Source organism: Lissotriton helveticus, chromosome 3_1, assembly GCF_964261635.1.
Source record: "Lissotriton helveticus chromosome 3_1, aLisHel1.1, whole genome shotgun sequence".
Lineage (NCBI taxonomy): Eukaryota > Metazoa > Chordata > Amphibia > Caudata > Salamandridae > Lissotriton > Lissotriton helveticus.
Window position 1 is genome coordinate 1,614,011,583 of NC_136061.1, and position 26,729 is coordinate 1,614,038,311.

Below are 26,729 nucleotides of genomic sequence, written 5' to 3' on the forward strand. Positions count from 1 at the left end.
TCATTGTAAAGAGTCAAATTGACACCTGTGTCTAAGGGTGCAGTCGGGGATAGGCTTCATGAAGCCTAGTCCACTGCACTCTTAGACACAAGCCTCACCACCTACGCTCCCCAGGAAAGCCCAAACATGTACCTTTTTGCACCATATTTAAAAAGTGACGCATGTAGTTAGATGCGTCACTTTTTAAACCTCTGCGCCACAATATACTCAAAGATGTAAAAACCATTCATTTTCTCCAAAATAGCACAGATCCTATGTACAAGCATCTGCCTCACAGCAGGGATAAGACTGAGGCAAATGCGCTTCACAATTTTACAAAATACAATTCCTCTATGCAAACAAACTCAATATGCTTCCTACACTGAGTTAACACAGGTAACATCATTGTAAAGAGTCAAATTGACACCTGTGTCTAAGAATGCAGAAGGGGATAGGCTTCATGGAGCCTAGTCCACTGCACTCTTAGATACAAGACTCACCACCTACGCTCCCCAGGAAAGCCCAAACATGTACCTTTTTGCACCATATTTAAAAAGTGACGCATGTAGTTAGATGTGTCACTTTTTAAACCTCTGCGCCACATTATACTCAAAAATGTAAAAAACCATTCATTTTCCCCAAAATAGCACAGATCCTATGTACAAACATCTGCCTCACAGCAGGGATAAGACTGAGGCAAAAGCTTTCACATGGAGCTTCACAATTTTACAAAATACAATTTCTCTATGCAAACAAACTCAATATGCTTCCTACACTGAGTTAACACAGGTAACATCATTGTAAAGAGTCAAATTGACACCTGTGTCTAAGAGTGCAGTCGGGGATAGGCTTCATGAAGCCTAGTCCACTGCACTCTTAGACACAAGCCTCACCACCTACGCTCCCCAGGAAAGCCCAAACATGTACCTTTTTGCACCATATTTAAAAAGTGACGCATGTAGTTAGATGCGTCACTTTTTAAACCTCTGCGCCACATTATACTCAAAAATGTAAAAACCATTCATATTATATCATATCACAGCAGGGATAAGACTGAGGCAAAAGCTTTCACATGGAGCTTCACAATTTTACAAAATACAATTCCTCTATGCAAACAAACTCAATATGCTTCCTACACTGAGTTAACACAGGTAACATCATTGTAAAGAGTCAAATGTATTTCTTTAAACATGCACACATTCTTTATTCCTTTTAAAAAATGTAAAAGCCATTCATTTTTCCCAAAATCTTTTTTGACATCACATTTAAAAAACACAGCACAGGTCCTATGTAGAAGCATTCCATGTCACTACTAAAACTTCACAATTTTACAAAATACAATTACTCTATGCCGTAAAAACTTTTTACCAAGCATTATCAAAAAGCATGACACAAAGCAACATTAAAAAACCACAATTTGCTTCCAAATCTTCTCCATTGAGTATACAAGTCTCTATGTATATTAAATGAATCATAACTCACCTTTACAAATATTTTAGGAGATTCAGAACAGTGTCAGATACACCAATATTTCTTTAGCAGAGCAAAAGGTATGTTCTCCAGGCACTGCAAACCATAAAGGCACAGAAAACCTCTAATTCTACATGCATATTGCTCATGGTAACCAATCAAAACTCTTCCCTCTGTATTTTCAAACCAACACCCTTCCCCCCCTCAGCCCTTTCTACCTGTTACCATAGCAACTCCCTCCTCACTGAGCTCCCAGGGTTAAAAGTGTATTCTACAATGTTGCAAATCACCTCAGCAAGGATGTTTGACCTGCGAATACCTAAGAATATGTGTTGGTTTGAGCACCGCTTTTGATTTAAACTTAGTTTACTGTGCTCCACGGTTCACTCCCCACTCAGGAGTGAGTAGTCATAGAAAGTAAAACAAGACTTTGTTCAGCTTGTATCCTTGGGCACAAGTATGGGCTGGATCTCCAGCAAGTAATTCACAAGTGATCAATTGTTCATTTCAGAGATTTCAGTTTAATTGTAATCTTTATCCTTGATTAATAACACCATCCATAATGTTAATTCACATCATTCGAAATTTCTTGATTGTCATCAATATAACTTTCTTATCATTCTTAGCATGAAGTAACCTCCCAATGCATTTTGGCGCCAACTGCGCCTTTATCAAGGGATCTGTGGATCAAAATAGGGGTAATTAGTACTACTATACTATCGCCAACCACATAGTGCTATATCTAGCTACTAACGTAAACATAATAGTTTTTAAGACTAAAAACATCCACAACAGTTATTAATTTACATAACTCATTATTCATACTGTTTACTGCATATGTCATTAATCACATTTCACTTTTGAATGGTTCGCCCGCTTTTGCCGTAAGAAAAATTGCAACATGAACACAAAAAGAATCACGGTGATGGATCAAGCCCTGATCTTTGGACTGGGTAAGAGTGGTCTGCTTAATTCAGGCACTCTGTTCATCACCACCCCCTTTTCTGAATCATTTTGTCCACCATAAGCGTGGAAGGGTATACTCAGATGTGAGTCCCTTGCTCATTGCACCATCAGGATTCAAGCAAGCCGGGCCGACGACGCCTGAAATGGCAGAAACCGGTCCCCGGAAGCTTGTTTCCTTCCCAGTACAAGAATTGGCTTGGTAGTTTGGTTTGCCCTGTTCCCATCATGCACTGGGACAGGAACAGACTAATTTGCATATAGCCAAGTTCTGAGCTGGGATGGTGCAGTGAGCTAAAAAACGGTGATGGATCAAGCCCTGATCTTTGGACTGGGTAAGAGTGGTCTGCTTAATTCAGGCACTCTGTTCATCACCACCCCCTTTTCTGAATCATTTCTTTTCCACACTTCATCTGACTGCATCAGAATCTCCTCTCACCATGTATTCTGTCTTGATTATTGGACATAGCTATATCCACTGGGCTCAAAGGTATGCAGCTACCAGATATTTTCACAACCTTGACTTACAAATGTGAAGATTAAATGGATTGGCCAGAGAGGATTGAAATGTCACCAATTGATACCATTGGTGAAAACCTTTTTGCATTGGCCACAACCTGACCTTTTAATTGTGCACTGTGGAGGAAATGACTTGGGCACTTTGACTGGGGTAGGTCTGGAAATGCTTTTAAAGGACACCTTTGATCAATTGATGGCACTTTTCCTCAAACTGCCTTGGTATATTCCAATATATGCCAAAGACAGAAATGGAAGTGGTCCAATCAATTTTGTCCACAATTTGAGAAAGCACGGAAACATGTGAATAAATCTGTTTCTGCTTACATGAGAGACTATGGAATGGGTTCAATATACAATAATAACTTGCGTTACAACATGCAAGATATCTACAGGGGAGATGGTGTGCACTTTTCAGATGAGGGGAATAGAATATTCCTCCTGAATTTAAGACTGTGCATTGGTACCTACTTGTAGGTACCTAAATCAGCCACAGAACTCAAAAGCCCTTTTCAGGGCTACCCTATCTCTGATCACTCCATATGATTATCTTTTTCTAACTTTTTTCACTATTTTTCACCATAGTACGCTCCCCGGTACGCTTCCCGGTGCGCGTACCGGGCGCTCCAGCCGCGAAAAAAAAAAAAATGTTTTTGTTTTTTTTGCCTATTTGGGCCTCCTAAGACCCCCTCACAAAACATAGAGGGTCAAGGAGTGCCTATGATGCCCCCTTATACCCATTCCCAACATTGTTTGTCCTCCATTTTCTTTCTTAAATCTACCGAAAACAAAATGGAGGACTGCCATAGCGCTGCCGGTACGCGTACCGGGGCGAGCACCGGTAAGCGCTCTAAAAAAATGTTAAAAGTTAATTTACATAAAAACCACTGAAAACACTTTCACCAAATATAGAATAGCTCATACTACATACCAATCCCTACCATTTTCCCAAATTCGATGGAATTCGATTGAGCCATTTAGCCTGTAGACCTCTCTAAATACCCTGAGGTAAATTACTTCACAAAAACACATCTGAAGTGTTAGAATTTACAACCAATTAAAATGTTACTTTCATTTTCTACTTTTTTTACCTGACATTTGATTGGTTATGTACATGAATATAAATGAAAAATAAGAGGGAAACACGGCCATTTTGACTACAACTACCTGAGGTACATCTTGAAAGGATTATCGCATTTTGTCTTCTTCACCTCTCTGTAAAGTAAGTTGATAATTTGTAAGGGGCACTTTAAGTTAATTTGTAAAAATGTTTTCTGATAGTTATTTACTGTCCCTCTGCTATAGTTATAGATAAAGATAGGCTCCTCTGTTATATTTATGGATTGACTTAGTTTTCTCTGCTATAATTATGAATTTACTTACGTTTCTTCACAGGCACTTTTTTATATTTCTACTTCCTGCCTGTTAACATACACTGCCCAAAGTTAACTTCACTGTTAAAAAATCAAAACTACCTGTCTGAACTTAAACCCAACAGTGCCATATTTCTACTGATTTTTGTTTTTTTATGCAAATTTCAGCACAAAAATGGAGGAAGAACAGAACGTTTCCTTTGAAATTGTCCTAGAGATGAACAATGAAGAAATCATTGAACCTAATGACTTGGAATTCATGGATGAATCACGGGACCATGAACTTCTACAATGTGTAGAATCTGTGGATTTGTTAATTCAATATGAGGACGTTTCTTAGAGTCAAATGTTGGAAGTTATGTTCACTCAAAAAGAGGACATTTCGGACAGTCAAATGTTAGACGTTATATTTAATTTGGAAAATGAATCTCAAAAATAAATTTATATTTAATAATTCTAAAATTGTTTGAGACATTATTCATTTTTATATGTAATTCTTAAACTAGTACCAAATTGATTATAATGTAAAGTCAGACTTATAGTATACTGTGCAACTTTTTTGTTTTATATAGTAATTTTGCTCATAGATACTTCCTTTCTCCCACTATATTATCTCCAATGTGTATTTGACATCTCTTTTTCATCTCCTGCCTCCGTGTTCGTTCTGCTTTCCTGAGAGAATATGGTATGGATTCCATATACCACAATAACTTCTATAACAACATGCAAATTATCTACAGAGGAAACGGTGTACATTGAATTTAAGACTCTGCATATGTACCTACATGTTGGTACTTAAATCACCCACACAACACAACAACTCTATTCAGAGATACCCTACCTGTAAGCACTTTAAATTATTATTTTAGTGTTTCACTGAGTTTTCCCCATGTGTGGGGGTGGGGGAGGTGTGTGTGGGGGATGTGCGGGGTGTGTCTGTGAGGTGTGTATGTGTGTGTGTGTGTGTCTGGGGGGATGAGGTGTATAGGTGTGTGGGGTATGTGGGTGCGGGTGGGGATGTGGGTGTGTAAGGTGTGTGTGTGGGTGTGGGTGTGTGGGGTGTTTGGGTGTAGGTGGGAGTGTGGGTGTGTGAGGTGTGTGTGGGGTGTGTGTGGGGGGTATGTGTGTAGGATGTGTATGTATGTGTGGGATGTGTGGATGTGTCTGTGAGGTGTGTGTGTGTGTGTGGGGGGGAGGTGTGTGTGTGGGATGTGTGGGGTGTGTCTGTGAGATATCTGTGTGTGCGTGTGTGTGTGTTGGGGGGTGAGGTGTGTGTTTGAGTGTGGGTGTGTGGGATGTGGGTGTGGGTGTGGATGTGAAAGGTGTCGGTGTGGGGGTGTGGGGTGTTTGGGTGTGGGTGGAGGTGTGCGTGTGTCAGGTGTGTGTGGGGAGTGTGTGGGTGTGGGGGTGTGGGGTTGTGTGCATGTGGGTGTGTGTGGGACGCACTTGTAGGTACCTAAAACAGCCACAGAACCCAAAAGCTCTTTTCAGAGCTACCCTACCTGTAATCAATCAAAATGATTATTTTACACTATTATTTCCACTATTTTTCACCAAAGTACGCTCCTCGGTCCGCTCCCCGGTGCGCGTACCGGGCGCTCCCCCCGCGAAAACAGAAAAAAAAAAAAAAAGTTTGTCCCGCGGGACCCTTTTATGGCCCCCACATCAAACCTAGGGGGTCAGGGGGGGTGTACCCTGCCCCCTTTTGCTCATTTCCCCCTTTGATTTTTGCCACCTCTTGTGTCTCAATCCTACCGAGACACAAGATGGCGGCCACTGCGGACTGTTTCGAATGTTTACAGACACCCGAGAACCAATCAGCTTGCCGTGCGCAAGTCGCATGGCGCGCCCGGAGCGCTCCCTGGTATGCGTACCGGGGCGGGACTCTAGATATATAAATTTTTGGGATCCTAAATTACTCAAAATCCCCTGGAGCACATATCTTGAGACATAGCAAAGGCACATCGGGCTACCAGTCCCTACAATTTTGCCAAGTTTGGTGAAAATCCATTCAGCCGTTCGAGCTAAAAGTGCGACAGACCGCCCTATGGAAATTACCATGGGGAAAACATGTTTTGGGACCCCCTTTTACCTCGGCCCCCGCTTGACAAATCCCCCCCAAACTTTCAGGGAAGGAGCGGAGAGCCGCGAGGCAAAGTTGCTGAAACATTCAGGCTGATTCCTCAACCGGCGCAAAAGTTATTCCAAATAGAATGTTGCGATTTCCCTATGGAAATCAATCCTAACTATAACTACCTACTGGCGACCGCCAGTAGGTAATATATATATATATATATATATATCTATATATATATATAGATATATATATATATATATATATATATATATATATCTATATTCACTGAAAAAACCATAGGTTATAGACCATATATAGTTAGGAATTAGCATTTACAAAACCTTGAAAATTCACTGAAAAAACCATAGGTTATAGACCATATATAGTTAGGAATTAGCATTTATAAAACCTTATTTTACTGACACAAAACCATTGAAATTCGCATATATAGTTAGTTGCACTAACTATATATTTCGCGCACCCGCAATCCACTGCTGATGATGTCACATATTACATCATTCATGACATGGTCAGTGACATCACTGATGACATCACTGATGACATCTCAAATGACATCACTGAAGTTTTATTGAACTATGAAAATTCTGACCAATACATTTTTATTTAATAATTAAAAATTGTTTAAAACATTATTCATTTTTATATCTAATTCATGAAGTACTACCAAATTAATTATGTTTATATTATAGTATAAAGTGAAACTTACAATATACTGTGCAATTTTAAAACATCATAAGGGAGCAGGGTAGACTACCCATGATCCCGTATGTCTTCTCAGGGAGTAAAGGATCTGTTTCTGCTTTCCTGACAGAATATGGTATGGATTCCATATACCACAATAACTTCTATAACAGCATGCAAATTATCTACAGAGTAAACGGTGTACATTGAATTTAAGACTCTGCATTGGTACCTACATGTTGGTACTTAAATCACCCACACAACACAACAACTCTATTCAGAGATACCCTCCCTCTAAGCACTTTAAATTATTATTTTAGTGTTTCACTGAGTTTTCCCCATGTGTGGGGGTGGGGGAGGTGTGTGTGGGGGATGTGCGGGGGGTGTCTGTGAAGTATGTATGTGTGTGTCTGTGTGTCTAGGGGGGATGAGGTGTATAGGTGTGTGGGGTATATGGATGTGGGTGGGGATATTGGTATGTAAGGTGTGTGTGTGGGTGTGGGTGTGTGGGGTGTTTGAGTGTAGGTGGGAGTGTGGGTGTGTGAGGTGTGTGTGGGGTGTGTGTGGGTGTGGGAGGTATGTGTTTAGGATGTGTATGTATGTATGAGATGTGTGGATGTGTCTGTGAGTTGTCTCTGTGTGTGTTGGGGGAGATGTGTGTGTGGGATGTGTGTGGTGTGTCTGTGAGATATTTGTGTGTATGTGCATGTGTGTGTGTGTGTGGTGGAAGGGGGGTGAGGTGTGTGTTTGAGTGTTGGTGTGTGGGATGTGGGTGTAGCTGTGGATGTGTAAGGTGTCGATGTGGGGGTGTGGGGTGTTTGACTGTGGGTGGAAGTGTGCATGTGTGAAGTGTGTGTGGGGAGTGTGTGGGTGTGTGAGTGTGGGGTTGTGTGCATGTGGGCGTGTGTGGGACACACTTGTAGGTACCTAAAACAGCTACAAAACCCAAAAGCTCTTTTCAGAGCTACCCTACCTGTAATCACTCAAAATGATTATTTTACACTATTATTTTCACTATTTTTCACCTAAGTACGCTCCCTCGTACGCCCTCGGTGCGAAAATCGGAAAAAAAAAAAATTATGTTTTTGTCCCACGGGACCCTTTTATGACCCCCACATCAAACCCCCTTTTACTCATTTCCCCCTTTGATTTTTGCCACCTCTTGTATCTCAATCCTACCGAGACACAAGATGGCGGCCGCTGCTGACTGTTTCGAATGTTTACAGACACCCGAGAACCAATCAGCTTGCCGTGCGCAAGTCGCGTGGCGCGCCTTCAGCGCTCCCCGGTACGCGTACCGGGGCGCACTTACAGATATATAAATGTTTTTAAACCTAAATTACTCAAAATCCACTGGAGCACAAAATTCGAGACATAGCAAAGGCACATCGGGCTACCAGTCCCTACAATTTTGCCAAGTTTGGTGAAAATCCATTCAGCCGTTCGAGCTAAAACTGCGACAGACCGCCCTATGGAAATTAACATGGGGAAAACACGTTTTGGGACCCCCCTTTTATCTCAACCCCCGCTTGACGAATCCCCCCAAACTTTCAGGGAAGGAGCGGAGAGCCGCGAGGCAAAGTTGCTGAAATATTCAGCCTGATTGCTCAACCGGCGCCAAAGTTACTCCAAATAGAATGTTGCGATTTCCCTATGGAAATCGATCCTAACTATATATACCTACTGGCGACCGCCAGTAGGTAATATATATATATATATATATATATATATATATCCAAAGACTCCCCATCCTCCAAACGGCAATGGAGAGACACACAAACTCCATTTGCTGTGATTTAGTTGTTTTTATTTTCTGCTTCTGTGCTCCCACAGCCTGTCATTAAGCGTTTCAGCCAGCCAAGCTGGCCTTGATCACATGTAGTTCAACCTACGCGAGATTTGACATTAAAATGCACACCCAACCAGTGTCACATGGTACAATGATAGACATAGAAAAAACATTCTGCATGAATCTACCAGTGTCTATATTCAAAGAGAAATTTTTGCTTCAAATATCTCTATGTTTCCTGCCATTCTTTTCGCTTTGTTTATAAAAGAGAATTATATATAATTCAAGTCACTTTACAACAATCAGTTTGGTTTCATCCCCGACCCTTCACACCGGTAGGCGTGAGTATTTCACTTCCTGCTTCTGGTATACTATAAACGCACGGTAGTGGTCAGTAGTTCACTTCCCACTCCCTACATGGTATAAATGCCTACTAACACTACTTGCACAAATATACTACAGCGCCCAGAGCCCATCCCTTTACAGCAATCACCTTGGTTTCATCCCCAAGTCTTCACACCGGTAGGCTTGAGTACTTCGCTTCCCGCTTCCGGTATAGTATACACGCATGATAAAAGTCAGTAGTTCGCTTCCCACTCCCTGTATGGTATAAACGCTTACTAACACTACTTGCACACGTATGCTACAAAGACCAGACCACATCACTTTACAGCAATGAGCTCACGGTTTTAGGCTCTCGGTTTCATACCCGAGTGTAGCACCCCCTGGACGAATCACCCCCAAACTTTCAACATAGGAGCTGATATGAACAAAGAATTATTTTTGAACATTTCATAAAGATTTGTCAAATGACCTGTTATGCATATAACCTGCTAGAGGTCACCAGTAGGTAGTTATAGTTAGGAAGTAGTTTCCATAGGAAAAGCATTTTTTAACTTGCCTTTAACTTTGGCGTCATTTGACTAATCTTCATCAAATTTTTCAAAAAAGTGTCAAAGTAGGTTATGGTTGTCATGGCAAGTTTGGGGTTGATCCGTTTGGTAGGGACCAAGAAATTGGGGCGTGAAAAAAGGGGGCGTTTGTAATGTCAATTTCCGTAAAAATGCGCTGTCGAACCAACAGCCCGAACTGCTGGATGGAATTACACCAAATTTGGCAGAAATGTAGATGTTGTGACACATATTTACTATTTATTATTTGGTGCAAATCTGTCTAGTAGTTTTTCAGAAATGTAGGCCACAAATTATAGATATTTCTCTGGCCACAGATATTTTGCGACGTTTTTGTGATTAATTGCGGTTGCACGTGCCAATAGAAATGCTCTGATATGCTGGACGCAACCTGAACAAAAAGTTGCAGCCTCCATTTTATCATCCAGGAATGGTTCCTGGGGCTGAAATTGTGTGTGAAAGCCCATATAAGGGGTCAGGGTGGAGATACTCTGACCCCATGTTGAGAAATGGGTGAGTTAGTGACACAAGTTATGTGTCAAAAATAGATTTTTTCATCGCACGTGATATAGGTATCGGTGCCGCGACTGCCAGGACAGCCCCCCATATACCATTGTGGGGACATCATGAATATTGTGGCTACATAGTGAATATTGGTGGAAATATAAAAAAATATATATATGTACACACCCTCGCTGGTCATTGTCACACACTCATGTATGCACTCACAAACTGACTCAGACACTTATACACCCATTCACATACCCACTCACACACAAATACATCCAGTCACATACCCACTCAGATACTTATGCACTCACTCACATACCCATTCAGGTACTTATGCACCCACTTTCATTTGAAGAGCAACACACCCATGTACAGACCTACTCAGAGACTCATGCACCTACTTAGAGACTCAGTCATAGACTCATGCATACAGTTTCAAACCTACTTAGAGATTCTTACACCCACTCACAGAACCAACTGGGCACTCATGCACCCGCTCACAGATCCACTCAGATACTCATGCACCCACAAACAGACTCATTTGGATTTTCACGCACCCATGTGCAGACCCAATCAGAGGCTCAAGCACCTACTTACAGACCAACTCACATATCCACATATGTACTCACAGGCCCACTGAGACACTCATACACCCCCTTATAGATCCACTCAGATACTCATACACCCACTCACACACCCATACGTTCACTCTCACACTTAGTCACAGACTTGCTCAGAGACTTATGGACTCAGTCACTCACAGATACACTCAGAAAGTCACACACCCACTCACAATCTCACTCAGATATGCACACACCCACTCACTCACCCACTTAATGCTCATGATTCCACTCAGAAACCCACCCAGACACTAGCCCTCCAAGTCACAGACCCACTCAGACACTCATGCATGCACACATTCACTGACCCTCTCAGAGACTTATGCTCTCACTCACAGAACCATTGAGACACTCGTACACCCACTCACAGAATCACTCAGACACTCTTAAACCCACTCATAGAACCATTCAGACACTCACACACCCATAAGTCCCTCACAAACACTCTCACAAACCCACTCATACGTACGCACCTAGTCACTCATACAATCAGAGACTCACACACGCACTCACAGTCCGAATCAGAGACCCATGTACCTATTCACAAAACCACTCAGACACTCATGTTCCCAGTCAAAGAACCAATGAGAGCCTCGTACTTAGTCACAGACCCACTCAGACACTCATGCACTCACTCACTGACCCACTCACAGATCTAGTCAGACAGTTACATACTTACAAGTGAACAAAGGGACTCATACGCCTACTCACAGATGGACTGAGAGTCATGCAATGAATCACAGACCCATTGAGACACTGATGTACCTACTCATAGATGTACTAAAATAATCACGCAGTTTGTTACAGAAGCATTGAGAGACTAATGCACGTTGTTACAGATTCACTGTAATAGTTATACAGTGAATGAGAGACACTGATACAGTGATGCATGCAGTTATAGATTACCCTGAAAAAGGTGTGCACTGTGTTATTGAGATATTAAGGGAGTTGTACATGCTATTATACAGTTATTTAGATAGTAATGTGTTTAGTTTGTTGTCTATAATTCTTTTTGCAGGTATACATTTTGAATGTGGTGTTCGCTATTAAATGTCTGAATTTTTTTGTCATTTTGTGACGTATTTGTGGCGATCACAGATACCGATATCATTGTGATGCCCTACGTTACCATGAAATCGGAAAATTGGTTTAAATGGTTGTTTTTATACAAACTCCCTACAAAAATGTGACTTCAAATAGTCAGTTACCGGAAACATTGCCACTCTCTGCATAGTCGCAAAAACAGGAAGTAGGGTACAAACACAATTTTTTTAAACAATTACTACAAAAATGTGTCTACAAACTTGTTCTTTAAGTAGTGATGTGTGCATTGTAATAGTGAGGATTACATGTTTAGCTTAACATTTTGGAATATGGTAGTGGTTGTTGAATGTCTGCTTTTCTTTTGCGATGATTTCGTGACAAGATTGTGATTATTACAATTTTGTCGCGGATAGAAAAAAACGTAAAGAAATAAAACTGGATTTATTAATCCACTGAAGAAAATAAAAGCTTATAAAAATACACCTCATAGAGCATAGGTCTCCAAAGTGTGGGGCGCGCCCCCCGGGGGGGCGCAGCACCACCTCAGGGGGGCACACACTCTACTCCACCATTTCACCTTCCATGGTTGCTTCCCACGTTGGAAGTACGTTTCCTGCCTGTGATGTAGACGGCCGTATCGAGTTAGGGCTGTCTCTGATTGGAGCAATCAGAACAGCCAATCAGCATATGGTTCCTGCAGCACTGATGACGACACTGACATTCCTCCATAGAAAAGAACAGCAGAAAGATGCCAAGAAGTGCCCCGAATTTTGCATACATAAAGCTGCAAAATACTTCAACTTTGTTGATAAAGCAGTACTTCATCACTGCTGCCTTTCTCCTTCTGATTGCTGAATTTCATATTGGGTTGCTGACCTTTGCCTCACTTTTGAAGCCTTTCCCCTCGAGGTTATCATGGTTTGTAACATCGCAGCTACTGCCTTTCCCTCCAAGGATTTGTCAACGGCTGCATTCTTCCTAAGGATTCCATTCACTAGCAGGTAAATGTGATTTTTTTTTTAAAGTCTTCCTCCTTCGCTTTTCTTCTCAACACTAGTGGGAATGTTGGGTGTTTTGAAGAGAAGAGGATGCGTCATTAATGCCAGTGCTGCTGACTTTGGTTTTGGGGAACTGGGTTGGAGTCCTGCCTTCAGCTCTACATCATGTGATCGTCGCCAAAAACCCTTTATGGAAAATAAATGTGACCGTGATTAAAGTCGCTGGTGCTCATTTAAAGAGTTCAAATACTTTAGAGCTGAGTACACATGCCTAAAATAGCAAATATCATTAAATGTGCCATCTGTCTCTCGTAGGGCAATCATAAATGCTTTCGTATGCAGCTGTTTCTGAATCTTTGGAAGGCTATCTTCTTTGTAAGCCAACTATGTTAACAACTGAATGGTTCTTGATGCTGCTAGAGAAGAAAGGTGTATATTCTCTTGAATCACTTATATCGCATATGTGTCTGATGTAGATGTCCCACAGGCCTTCTTCAGAAACTGTGGCTGGCCTCCTACTGGTGCCACCTGGCCATAATCCACATAATCACTGATTTTTCAATTGAGTCAGAAAGCACTTTTTGCGGGACCCTTTTTCCTGATATCTTATCTAGGGGCAATGATGTGGCGCAACTGCCAGAGCTGCTGACTCTGGAGCTGGGAAATCAGGTTCAATTCTCAGCATGTGCTCAACATACTGGGATTCTGGGAAAATCACTTAATCTCCCTGTGCTTACAAAAAATGGATATGTGCTTGTGTAATGTGGAAGATGCTCCTGTAAAGCACGCCAATACTTTTGGGTCATGATTGCGCTATAAAAAATTGCGAAAAATATATTAAAATGTTTTGTGAGCAGTCCGGTTTCTAAGTACCACTGAAAATTGGGGTTCTCATCTACAAGGAAGTGCTGCAGCACGGCAACCACAAGCCCTTTGAATGCGCCACACTGCTGCACTTGTCGTATCTACAAGGATATGGTGGATCCCTTTGCTCTCCCCTGCACTGGCGCACAATTTACTGTCATGTGCCGATGCAGGCACCATTGTACCATGGTACAACGATGCCTGTATCACGGGGATGATTGTTTATGGGCAGGAAGGTGACCCTTCCTGCACATATGCAATCTGAAAAGACGTCTTTCAACTTCTATGTGTGCTGCATTAGCACACATAGAACTTGAAACAGTCATTATTTTAATGGTGAGGTGATTTCCTCATTCTATGTGTGCTTCAGAATGCAGCATGCATAGAAAGAAGAAAAAAAACAGGAGAAATGAATAAATTACTCCTTGTTGCGCCTCCCTACGCCTCTCCTGGGGAGGAGTAGCATTCAGATGCATTTCCAGGTTTACGGTTGTTGTAAATCCGGAAATGAGTCAGGTTCCATGTGTGTTGCCAGGGAACACCCACAGCAACACCCATGGAACTCCCTTTTCACGCTAAGTGCTGCATTTAAAGTGGCCATATTTACAAGGACAGGAAAAGCCACGCAGGGTGGCTTTTCCCATCCTTGTAAATTGGGAGCAGCAAAATGCGCCACCTGTCTGTCACAAAAAGTGACGAACTGGCAGCGCAAGTGACATGTAAATAAGCTCCTGGAAGTGTAGCACAACCTCAGGACTGCCGTAGTAGGAATCCATCCACACATTGACTAACTCTTTGGAGAAAAACAGGCACACCTGTGACATTAGTTTTCAAATTGTTTTTATTGATCTATGCAAAATGTTGTGTGTTATGTGAAACAGAAAGCACTATTGTCATTATTTTGTGCACAATTTTTCTTGGAGACTTTTCATTTGAAGTTTGTAATAAGCATCTGTCACCTAACCTCAGGCAGTATAAAAACGTCAGCTTACTAAACACTCTTACTTTAATATTATTTGCCATATAAAACATGGACTCTGTAGGTGGGAATGGCTAGCGATGAGGCAGAGGACCAGCTTCCAGAATTTGTTGTCAAGTGGTGATGGGAGGGGGGGTCTTGAAGTCTAAAAAAGTTTTGATGGGGGGCTCAGCCTAAAAAGGTTTGAAGACTCTGTCATAGAGCCATTTTATATCCAAAGGTTGCAGAGATGTTATTGTTAGGCTCAAGTTTCCTTCCTACAAAACCAGAGAAATTTAGCAGTTATAGTTAGCTGAGCTAACTATAACACACCCCTCAATGCACTGCTTATGACCTCACATATTACATGACCCATTACATGGTCAGTGACATCACGTTAGGAAGATGACTCGCCTTGTTTTGACTTAGAATATGCCCTGCATGTCATGGCACATTTATTTTTCAAAAGCCGGCACACAAAAAGGGAGAAATCTCAGCTAATTCTATTGCAATATATTTCAGTTGGCTGACGGCCTGTTAGAGAATAATGTTATTTGTGCAATATTCCACTCTCTCTCTCTCTCTCATTTCTCTTTGCTTTGATTATAATATTCTTCTCTCAAAGGCATGAAAAGTTCCATAACAATGGTGTACCCAAGGTTACTGGCTAACATTCAGTATTATTTTATGGCTAAGTGACAACCTGATTGATGAGGTATATTGTATAAACGTTGAAAGCAATACAGCACTAATCCGCCTGTGTATTTCAAGTAGTGAAATGGAGGACGTCGATGTCACAGGCGTCCCAAAAATACCTATCGCCTGATTCAGCCTGCTTCACTCTTTCCACCTCAAACAAGATTCCAGGCGCGCTCAAGTACCTGTGTACACCATTTAATACATTATCATGTCAGCTTTTTGCAATCACAAAAAGAGGAGATAAAACTAATAAAAAGCTCTAAATGGTGTTTGAATGCGAGTCAGAGCGGTATTTACATCAGTTTAATGCAGAATGTATCATTCTCCCAGACACTGTAATGTGCCTTCGGAATCGCTTAGACTGTGATTTAGGAGCCCATGATGTGCAGTGTGAGACCGGCTGGCGTGAGAGCCCAGCAGGTAATTAGTCAGTTTCTACAGCAGCAGACACGATTACAAGGTGGGCTGAGCTCTATGATCTATGCCAGTGTTCCACTTAATGTCACTGTGCATTGCATCTAACTCATTTATATGAAACAGAGATGGGCTGTAAGCTGGTTTCAGATGCCCATATGATAGGCACTATAACTATATCTGAATGTAAGCTTTGGTACAGCAAGTGATCGGCCTGGATTCCTGCAGCTTCAAACTGAATTGTGCAATCCTAGTGGGAGCGGTGTGGCGCCGCGGCCAGGGCGACTGACGCTGGGATCTGGGGATCAGGGTTCGATCCCCGGCTCTGGCGGCAGGTTAGCCCAGCACCATGCGACTCTGGGCAATAGCTTGCTTAATCTTCCCGACGGCCCCCCAGCGCCTAGAGATTGTGCGCTATACAAATGTGGATTATTATTATTATTAATATAGAGTAATATATGATCGACAAACTACCAGCTTTGATAATGTTATCTTCTGGAAAGCTGAAGCTGTGAGAAAAAATGAAAGTAAAACATTGCTAAGCATTGTAGAATGTATGCACACACAATGGGCCCAATTCACAAAGATTTGCTGTGACTTACTCATAAGGTATTTCTGAATTGCAGGTGTAAGCTGGATTACCCCTAATTTACTCCTTAAATTAATCAATAAGCAAAGAGTATTGTAATAGTCGTATCTCCCGATAACATCATCTTTGTTAATTGGGCCCATTCTGATTCAGGCACATGAGTGCGTGCACACATACCAATAAAAAATGCACACATGACTTAGCCATAGTCTGACGGAGTGTGGTGCGCTCAAGTTCTGGACTGCCCGAGTGCCTCACCCTCCCACCCCATGACCCCCGTCCTTTGAGGGAGTGAGAGGACGGAGAACCGAGCCTCAGTCTTTTCCACGGATGGAGGCACAACGTTATGTATGCCACAGCTGGTAGGAGCAGTGAGTGAGCCGCAGGCTTAGAGTGGACTGACAAACCAGCCAAGTCATGGCATCCTGGTTTGCTCTCCAAGCCTTCATCCTTCAGGGAGGATCACTAGCACTGCGCTCTCCATTTTTCTCTCCTTGTACCTGCGTTAAGGAGACAAAGGTGCCGTTCACCTGTGGATTTTACCGTTTGTTTTGGGTGCCCTTGGATTCTTGCTCTTTGCCAGGAGAGAGGCTGACTGTGGAGCCCTGCTGTTTGGGGAGGAGCAGCGCGACGGGACTGCGAGGACCAGCAGCCCCGTAATCCAGCGCAGCTGTGTGCCTCTTCCCGCCCCTGCCTTCTCCCCCTGCCTCCTACTTAACATCTCACGGCCCCCGCTTCCCGGGAGCCGTTCGCCTGTGGATTTTACCGTTTGTTTTGGGTGCCCCTGGATTCTTGCTCTTTGCCAGGAGAGAGGCTGACTGTCGGATCAGGCAGAATATTTACTAGCTTGCGGTAGGTTAGTGATGTAGCATTCTTCCCCATATAATCAATTAGCAACCTATCTTCCAAAGGGGATGCCTCTGGAACCTCTGTGCCTGGCGGTATCGCTGTCATTACAGCATGACGTATTTGCGTGTACCTGAACAATTCTGAGGGGGCCAGCTCATATAGTTGCTGCAGGCGCTCAAAGGAGATTATTTCCCCTCCTTGCTACATATCTCCTACCGTGGATATTCCGATATCGTCTCATCGGTCAAACCCTTTACTATACCTAAGTTTGCCTAGCCGCTTAGCATCCCACAGTGGTGTGAGTTGGGTTATCACCGTTCGCCATCCCAATTTTGCCTGAGCCGTATGCCTTAGTCCAATTGTATGCCTCACCGGTCCGAATAATGTTGTGGACAACCTCTTGTCGTAGAGGGAGCAAACAAATCTCGCACACCCAATTGTGCTCTGTCCGCCTTTAATGCCGGATCTGCTTGTGGGACATGCACCCATTGATTAATCACTTTCAGTTGCACCGCCCAGTAGTACAGTTGTATACTGGGGAGCGCTATTCCACCGTCATACCACCCTCGCATCAATTTAGCTTGCACTATACGCGCTGGTTTGTTACACCACAAGAGATTAGAGACTTGTGCCGAGATAGCTTTGAAATAAGTTGGCTTCACCAGGTAGGGCATGTTCTCCAAAACATAAAGGAAACGGGGTAGGGCCATCATTTTAAAAAGTGCTGCTTTTCCCAATAAAGTCAGCAGCAGCGCCCCCCAGTGACGGGAGTCGCGTTTGAGTCGATCGAGTGGTGGCTGCAAGTTTTTATTGTAAAATTTTTCTCCGTCAGCCGTGACAAAGATGCCTAAGTATTTGAACGTAGTCTCCGCAACTTTAAGCGGACAATTGGCAGGAAGACACGGTGGCTGGCCGTGCAGGACATATATTATTAATTTAGACCAATTGATGGTGTATCCCGACGCTTCACCATATGCCTTACATACATCTAACAGAGTCGATATGGAGCGCCTTGGCGAGGTCAGGTATAACAAGATATCATCGGCGTATAGTGATATCCGGTCTTCCCAGCTATCCGTCCAGCGCAGTCCTCGTATCGTAGGTTCCCATCGTATCCATGCCGCCAGTGGCTCCAACACAAGAGCGAAAAGCAGTGGCAACAGTGGGCATCCCTGGCGCGTGCCCCTTGTCAAGGGGAAGTCATCAGAGATATGTCCATTGGCTGTGACGTGGGCCGTCGATTTAGTGTATAGAAGTTTCACCCATGAGCAGAATGTTAGGCCAAACCCTAGATGCCGTAGCACAGCGAAGAGGAACGGCCATTTGACCATGTCAAACGCCATGTGCGCGTCCAAAGAGAGCACCACCGCAGGCTCCTGTAAGTACTCTGCACGTGCGAGCACACCATGGAGGGGCCTTAAATTGAGTGCTGTACTTCTACCTGGCATAAAGCCCGACTGATCGGGGTGAATGAGCTTTGGCAAATGCGGTGTGAGCCGAGTCGCTAAAAGTTTTGCAAGGATTTTAGCCTCTGCATTTAAAAGGGATATGGGTCGATAAGAGGTGCACCTATCCGCAGGTTTCCCAGGTTTCAGGATAGCCACTATGGTGGCCCTGCGTTGGTCCAGAGGGAGCTCTCCGGCCTGTAGACTATCCGAATACATATTTAATAAGTGAGGTGCGATAGAATCTGCCACCTTTTTGTATAATTCGACTGGAATTCCATTCGGTCCCGTAGCTTTACCTGATTGCAGTGCCCTAATGGCCGCTGTCAGCTCGTCCTCTGTGAGGTCAGCCTCTAATTCCTGCGCTTCTGCAGCTGTTAATTTTTGGGCATGGCAAGGTCTTTCTCATAAGTTATTGCTTCCTCTACCGACATCGTCGAGTCCGACGAATATACTGTCTGAAAGTGTCGCGCAAGCGTCCTCACTATTGTATGTGGATCCGCTGAAGGCTGCCCATCCCCTGTGCTTAGCTGTGTTATCCACCTATCGCCCCTCTCCCGCCTATCCAGCCATGCCAGCAACTTCCCCCCTTTATCACCAACGTCATAAATGTTGTGTCTCGTGGCTGCCAATTGCTGTCTGGCCAATTCTGTCAGATGTTCCCTATGCTGTTGCTGCTTGAGGCGTAATTCGTGAGATGTGTCAGGAGTAGGATCTCTAGTGTGGTGGGCATCTGCCACTTCATAGTCGGACTCTAGGTTCTGTAGCTCCAGTTGTCCCTCCCGCTTGTGTGCCGTGATGGAGTATATGGCCCGCCCCCTAATAACTGTTTTATACGCCTACCACAGTGTGGTGGGGGAAGTGATGGATCCCACATTCTCATGGAAATATTGATTTGTTGCTTTTTTGAGCGCCTTCCTGACCTTAGGAATTTGTAAGTAGCCAGGGCGTATCGGATAGATCCGGCGTCGCTTCTGGCGGTGAAAGGTGTAACCTAATATCAGTGGGGAGGGTTCAGAAATGCCCCGGGGTCTAATCTCTATGTTGTCCACATTCTGAAGGCATCCCATTGAACCTAAAAAATAGTCTATTCTTGTCAGGCTATTATGGACACTGGAGTAATAAGTGAATTGGCGCTGTGTGGGGTGATGTTTTCTCCAAATATCCGTAAGAACCAATGCTTCCATAAATCTTCCCATACAAGATTTTTCAGAGACATTTTTCTTCAGGGGAAACTTATCTAGTGAGTTGTTCACCACCACATTGAAGTCTCCACCAATAAGGAGCTCCCCTGCCGGTAAGTCTAGCAAGAACCCACTGAGGTCTGGTAGGGCCACCGTGTGTAATGCTGGGGGGATATAGACCGATACTATATTTAGGGGTCTGCCCTCCCATTGTGTAACAATGGCAGCGAATCTCCCCGCCCCATCAGACTTCACTTCTTTTACTATTAGTGGGATCTGCTTTGTCACCAATATCCCTACTCCTCTAGAACCCTTCGTGAATTCAGAATGCACCATCATTTTGTATCCCCACCTGTCCAATGCTTTGCTTGATATGCCTGTGAGATGTGTCTCTTGTAGCAGTGCCACCGCTGGGCCGTGTCTTTTGATGCACTGTAACACCAAGCTACGTTTTATTTTATCACCCAAGCCCCGTACATTCCATGTGAGTATGGAGAGGGATGGTACTACGGTGTCAGGGCCCCCAATTATTTCAGCCTGCTTCTCGTCTCCCATGTCCCCATCTTGCGGGCCAATTAAAGCTAGTGACTTGCCTCCCAATTATGTATTCATGCTTCTCTGTGTGCGTTAACATTGCGTAACTGTTTCCAGACCTAACAATAATGTTTCGTACAAACCAAAAACTTTGAAACAACCCCAGTCCCCTCACCCCCCTCCCTGCCTCCCTGCCTTGCGGACCCAGAGCTGCCCGCCACCCCAACTTAGCAGAGTGCTTATAATCCCATCCTCAAACTGATACTTGCATGTACAGGAGCGGGAAGTCCGAAGAAGACCGCTTCTTCCCCCTGCCCCAGACCCCCTAGTCATCAGTTCTGCCATCGTTTGCTTAGCTGTGAAGCGGTGCAGTCCATGAGATAGTGTGCGTCCTTCCCGGCCTAAAGACGTGCGGTTTCAAATGTCCTCACTCTTCAGAGTCTGTGGCGAGTCGGTCCGTCTCTCCTTCGCCTTGTACTGTGTCTTCCAGATCGTCTCCCTTGCCAAGCTGCCGTCTCCCTCTCTACTGCCGTCCTGTCGTCTCCGCTGGTCGCCATCCTTCAAGCCAGTTGTAGGCCTCTTCCGGCGTTTCGAAAAACCACATTTTTTGGTCTGCCACCACTCGAAGCCTCGCCGGAAAGAGCATAGAGTATGGGAGTTCTCGGGATCTCAGTGCCTTTTTTACCTCCACAAAACTTCTACGGCATGCGGCGACTGTTGCTGTATAGTCCGGGAAAAATGAAACTTTGGAGTTCTGGATTCTGAGAGGCGGCGCTACCCGCGCCATTTGGAGTATGGTGTCCCTGTCTCGGAAGTTGAATATACGGGCTAGCACCGGTCTTGGGGGGGGCCCCCGTTTTCAGCCGTCCACCCGGCACTCTGTGCGCCCTTTCTACGGAGAAAAATGTAGAGAGTCCCTTAGGCTGCAACTGGTTTTTTATGAGTTCCTCGATATATAGATCCATAGCAGGGCCCCCTTCATTTTCGGGCAGTCCCGTGATTCGCACGTTATTACGGCGGGAGCGTCCCTCTTGGTCGTCCATCTTCTCCATCATTCGTTTGTTGTCGACCTCCAGCTGCGTTACTTTTTTACGCAATAGTGTATTATCCATAGTGAGAGTGCCTACCGTGGTCTGCATCTGTTGTAGGGCCTCCATCACATCCTCCAGTGTCACTTTGGGCCGATCTTCCCTCTCCGCGCCCTTATTCTCTGACCCTTTAAGTTCCTGTAACGGTGGGAATTCTTTAGTATATGCAAACTTATCCAGCTTGCCTTGTTGGTTCGCACGGGTCCCCTTGCTACTCATGGTTCACTCCGCAGCTGTGCCCCACTTACGCAGTATTCCGGCGTTGTTGCCGCGGCTGGCTACATATGGGGCGATAGGTAGTCACTGGGTGGGGGGGCCCCTCCTCCAAAATCACCGTTCCGGGGTCTCGGGTGGTTCCGCTCAGCGGGTCACTCATGCTATCCTGGGGAGTTATCCTTCCTCAGCCCCCATATGGCTCTCCCACTGTAATGTTGTCTCCGCGATGTTGAGCCCTCTAGCTATGAGTTTTACCGCGGTCCGTGAGCGTCATTTTCCTCCATTGTGTATTATACACTGCGTCCTGATGCTGGGGCCCCGAATCGGCCAGATCTTGAGCGTCTATCACCTCTCGTGCCACCCGGGGCTCCACTCTTGGTTAGTAGTCCGAGGCACTCCTATCTCAGCTGCAGCATTTAGAGCGGTACCTGTTCCGTCGGAGGCCGCACTTCGCAGGTCCGTGGGCCCGAACTTAGTCCCAATGCACGGTAACCCCGCGGGGGTACTCCGTTACTCGTTACCAGGCCTGGAAGCAGTCGTCAGCCTAGCCCCAGCTCTCGCTCTCACCTCCGGTGCACCACGCCACGCCTCCTGTCCTGCCAGTCAGCCGTGCTGCCGCTCAGTGGGCCCGGCTTTAAAATGTAGTCCACGGCTTCATTCGCATGTGTAGGCCAAAAACGGACTCCGTCCATAACTTGCGTCGCCGATCACCTCGAGACCTCGTTCGCGGATCAATCGGCCCGCTTCACCTCCTTAGTAGATTTCCGGGCTCTGGGTACAGTTTTGCTATCGGATTTATGAGCGGATTACGGGGGAGTCGGCCTCACCCTCGGAGCTCCACTAGACTGCGGCCATCTTGCTTGGCTGCTAGCCATGCCCCTCTAAACACGGCTTTTTAACAGTTAGGGTTATGGCGTTAAGATCCAGGAAGGGTAGAAAGGTAGCCCCAGCTGCTGTTGGCGGGACGGTTACTGGGACTCTTGATCAATTTATAACTAGAGCCGCAGTAGTCCTAGAACAAGAAATTGCCCTTATGGAAAGGCGACTCTCTCTAGAACCCATGTATTCAAAGAGATCGTCGCTGGGCAATATTATGACAGCAAAAACTCCTGAGTTATTATGCTCGCCACCATTAAATGGTAACATTGAGCTGGAATTGAGTGACCTGTAGCCCAAGTTACGGTTAGCACCACGAGAGAAAGTATCTCTTCATTAGACACTGGGTCGGTAGCGACGTGCACTCCTAATACTCTAACTGAAATACCTAATAAAAGACAATTAATATATCAACCACTAAATGGTAAACGGAAGCGAGGGGGAGGTTTGCATAAGGGAAGGTGCCCAAAAATAAGTAATACCACTAATAAAGGGGGTAAACCAACTCTACCATTTAAACCAACCCTAAATAAAGAGATTTCTGGATCGCCTATAATACCTCCTACTATTACTGCACCATTGCCATCGAAACGACATTCTCTTATATCACAAATTCCGGAAGGTTTCATGGAGCAAGTTGAACAGGTCATGAAGTCTCTAATTCTACCACTAATAGGAAGGGTAAAGGTAATTAACGAAAGTCTGGGGAAATTAGAACAGGTTGCCACATGTAACAAGCAAATATTGAAACACTTGTGGCAAATACGCGGAATACTGGTGTTGAAACACAAGGTAGAACATCAACCAGGCCCAATATAGACATTCCAGACGTTGCCCCTTCAACAACTAATATAGTGAATGGGGAGAAATCAACTAAAAGAAACAAGGTGAAGAAAGGGATAGATAAGGCGACAGCAGTTTCCGAGGAAGCAGTAAAAGAATTGGAAGGGGACTCTGGAAAGAACTGTGTAGCACTAGTAGGCTCTGGGGAAATAATTAGCTGAGGAACCGATACCAGGAAAGCAGACAATGGAAAAATATTGCTTCCTTTTATTAACCTACCGCCTGAATCGGCTCCATACACGATAATATTGTCTGGGGTGCCAGAGTGCCAAAAGGGTAAAATTGAATCTTAGAGCAAATTAAAAAATAAAGTCACCTTCTGGCTTAATAAAAATAGACCACTTCCGGGGAATATGAATGCAGAGATCATATTCGTTCGTAGAGTGAGGTGGATAGGCCAGAGAGTGAAGGAGCAAAGTGGGGACTGTATCATTGTTAATTTCAGAGACACGCAGGCGGTTAGATATATTTGTGATTGGCACGATCACAGAGTTGATGGGGGTATCCAAAGTCTTTACTTGCAATATTTTTATTCATGCTCTGCCTTTAATATGCCATTTACCAGATTATATGCGAGAACAACACATCAAAGAGGCCCAATCCCTGTGCATAATAGTGATTTTGGTATTCCCACATTTAATCGTTATGACACGCTGCAGGGACTAGAGGGGGTTTATTGACTTGAGCTCAGTCCACACATTAAAAAACTTGTATAGTCCCATGGAAAAGGGAGGTTTGCTCCGGGGTAAAGTCACCACAACAGCCCAAATAATGAGGGCTGAACAGGAATAAGAATTAGGTGAAAGTAGTAATGAAAGCATAGGCCCCACGATTAATGGTGGTAATGGGGCAAACTTATTAACATCTGAGGTTCCGGGTAATTCTGGTACTCGAAGTATAGTGGAGGTTGGAAAAATGATGGGTAGCTGGCCAGTATTATTTTGGAATATTGCGGGTCTTAAGACCAAAAAATCGAATGATAACTGGGTTAACCTGGTAAATATGTACGACATTGTCAGTTTACAAGAGACCTGGACATTGGATCACTGACACAACATCGACAGACAAAATATCGAGAGGACAAAATATAGAAGTAAAAATATCGACTGCAAAAATATCGACTTCCTATCTTCAAACAGGTAAGTACAAAAATATCGACTCCAAAATATCGAGTGCAAAAAATATAGTCTGTCAAAATATCGATTTTTTTAAATGTCTTAAAAGTAAATTAAAAGTAATATAATAATAAATGAAATTAATTTAAACATATTTAAAATACTTAAATAAATGTTAAATTGAGAAATAATTGATGTAACTAAAAAAATATATATATTTTAAATACATAAATATATATATACATATAATTTACAAAACATATACAATATTTTTACCGTAGGATAGCATAGGGGTAAAAATTACTATTCCCACTCCAAAGAGTGCAACAGTAGGGAAAGCATTGGATAGAGTAGGGGTAATAATTACTATTCCAACTCCAGCGAGTGCAACAGTACGGAAAGCGTTGGATAGCGTAGGGGTAAAAATTACTATTCCCACTCCAGCGAGTGCAACAGTAGGGAAAGCGTTGGATAGCGTAGGGGTAAAAATTACTATTCCAACTCCAGCGAGTGCAACAGTAAGAAAAGCGTTGGATAGCGTAGGGGTAAAAATTACTATTCCCACTCCAGCGAGTGCAACAGTAGGGAAAGCGTTGGATAGCATATGGGTAAAAATGACTATTCCCACTCCAAAGAGTGCAACAGTAGGGAAAGCGTTGGATAGCGTAGGGGTAAAAATCACTATCCCCACTCCAAAGAGTGCAACAGTAGGGAAAGCGTTGGATACCGTAGGGGTAAAAATTACTATTCCACCTCCAGCAATTGCAACAGTAGCGAAAGCGTTGGATAGCGTAGGGGTTTAAATTACTATTCCAACTCCAGTGAGTGTAACAGTAGGGTAAGCGGTGGATAGCGTATGGATAAAAATTACTATTCCAACTCCAGAGAGTGCAACAGTAGGGAAAACATTGGATAGCGCAGGGGTAAAAATTACTATTACCACTCCAGAGAGTGCAACAGTAGGGAAAGCGTTGGATAGCGTAGGGGTAAAAATTACTATTCCCACTCCAGTGAGTGCAACAGTAGGGAAAGCGTTGGATAGCGTAGGGGTAAAAATTACTATTCCCACTCCAGCGAGTGCAACAGTAGGGAAAGCGTTGGATAGCGTAGGGGTAAAAATTACTATTCCCACTCTAAAGAGTGCAACAGTAGGGAAAGCGTTGGATAGCGTAGTGGTAAAAATTACTATTCCCACTCCAGCGAGTGCAACAGTAGTGAAAGCATTGGATCCCGTAGGGGTAAAAATTACTATTCCAACTCCAGCAAGTGCAACAGTAGGGAAAGTGTTGGATAGCGTATGGGTAAAAATTACTATTCCCACTCCAGCGAATGCAACAGTAGGGAAAGCGTTGGATAGCGTAGGGGTCAAAATTACTATTCCCACTGCAAAGAGTGCAACAGTAGGGAAAGCGTTGGATAGCGTAGGGGTAAAAATTATTATTCCCACTCCAGCGAGTGCAACAGTAGGGAAAGCGTTGGATAGCGTAGGGGTAAAAATTACTTTTCCCACTCCAGAGAGTGCAATAGTAGGGAAAGCGTTGGATAGCATAGGGGTACATTTTAATATCCCCACTCTAGTGAAAATAAATTAATATAAATCACATAATTATAAATTAAACAATTAATCAATTTTAATTACTACTTAATAATTAATTAATTACCAATTAAAAATTAATTAACAATTTATTTAAAATAAATACCAATTAATTAATTATCATGTTTAATTAATTATATTAAATTACTTCCCACCCTATTCCCCTATAAACCCACAACCCGCTACTAAAAATAAAATAATATTATTCACACAATTATCAATTAATCAAATAATAAAATGCAATTATCAATTAACAATTTATTAATTACCAATTAAAATTAATTGACAATTGATTCAAAATAAATACCAATCAATGAATTAATTAACATATTTAATTAATTATAATTAAATTACTTCCCACCCTCTTCCCCTATAAACCCACAACCCGCTAAAGAAAAGAAAATATTATTCACATAATTGTGAATTAAACAATTAATTAAAATTAATTATCAATTAACAATTAATTAATTTTCAATTGAAAATGTATTACCAATTAGTTCAAAATAAAT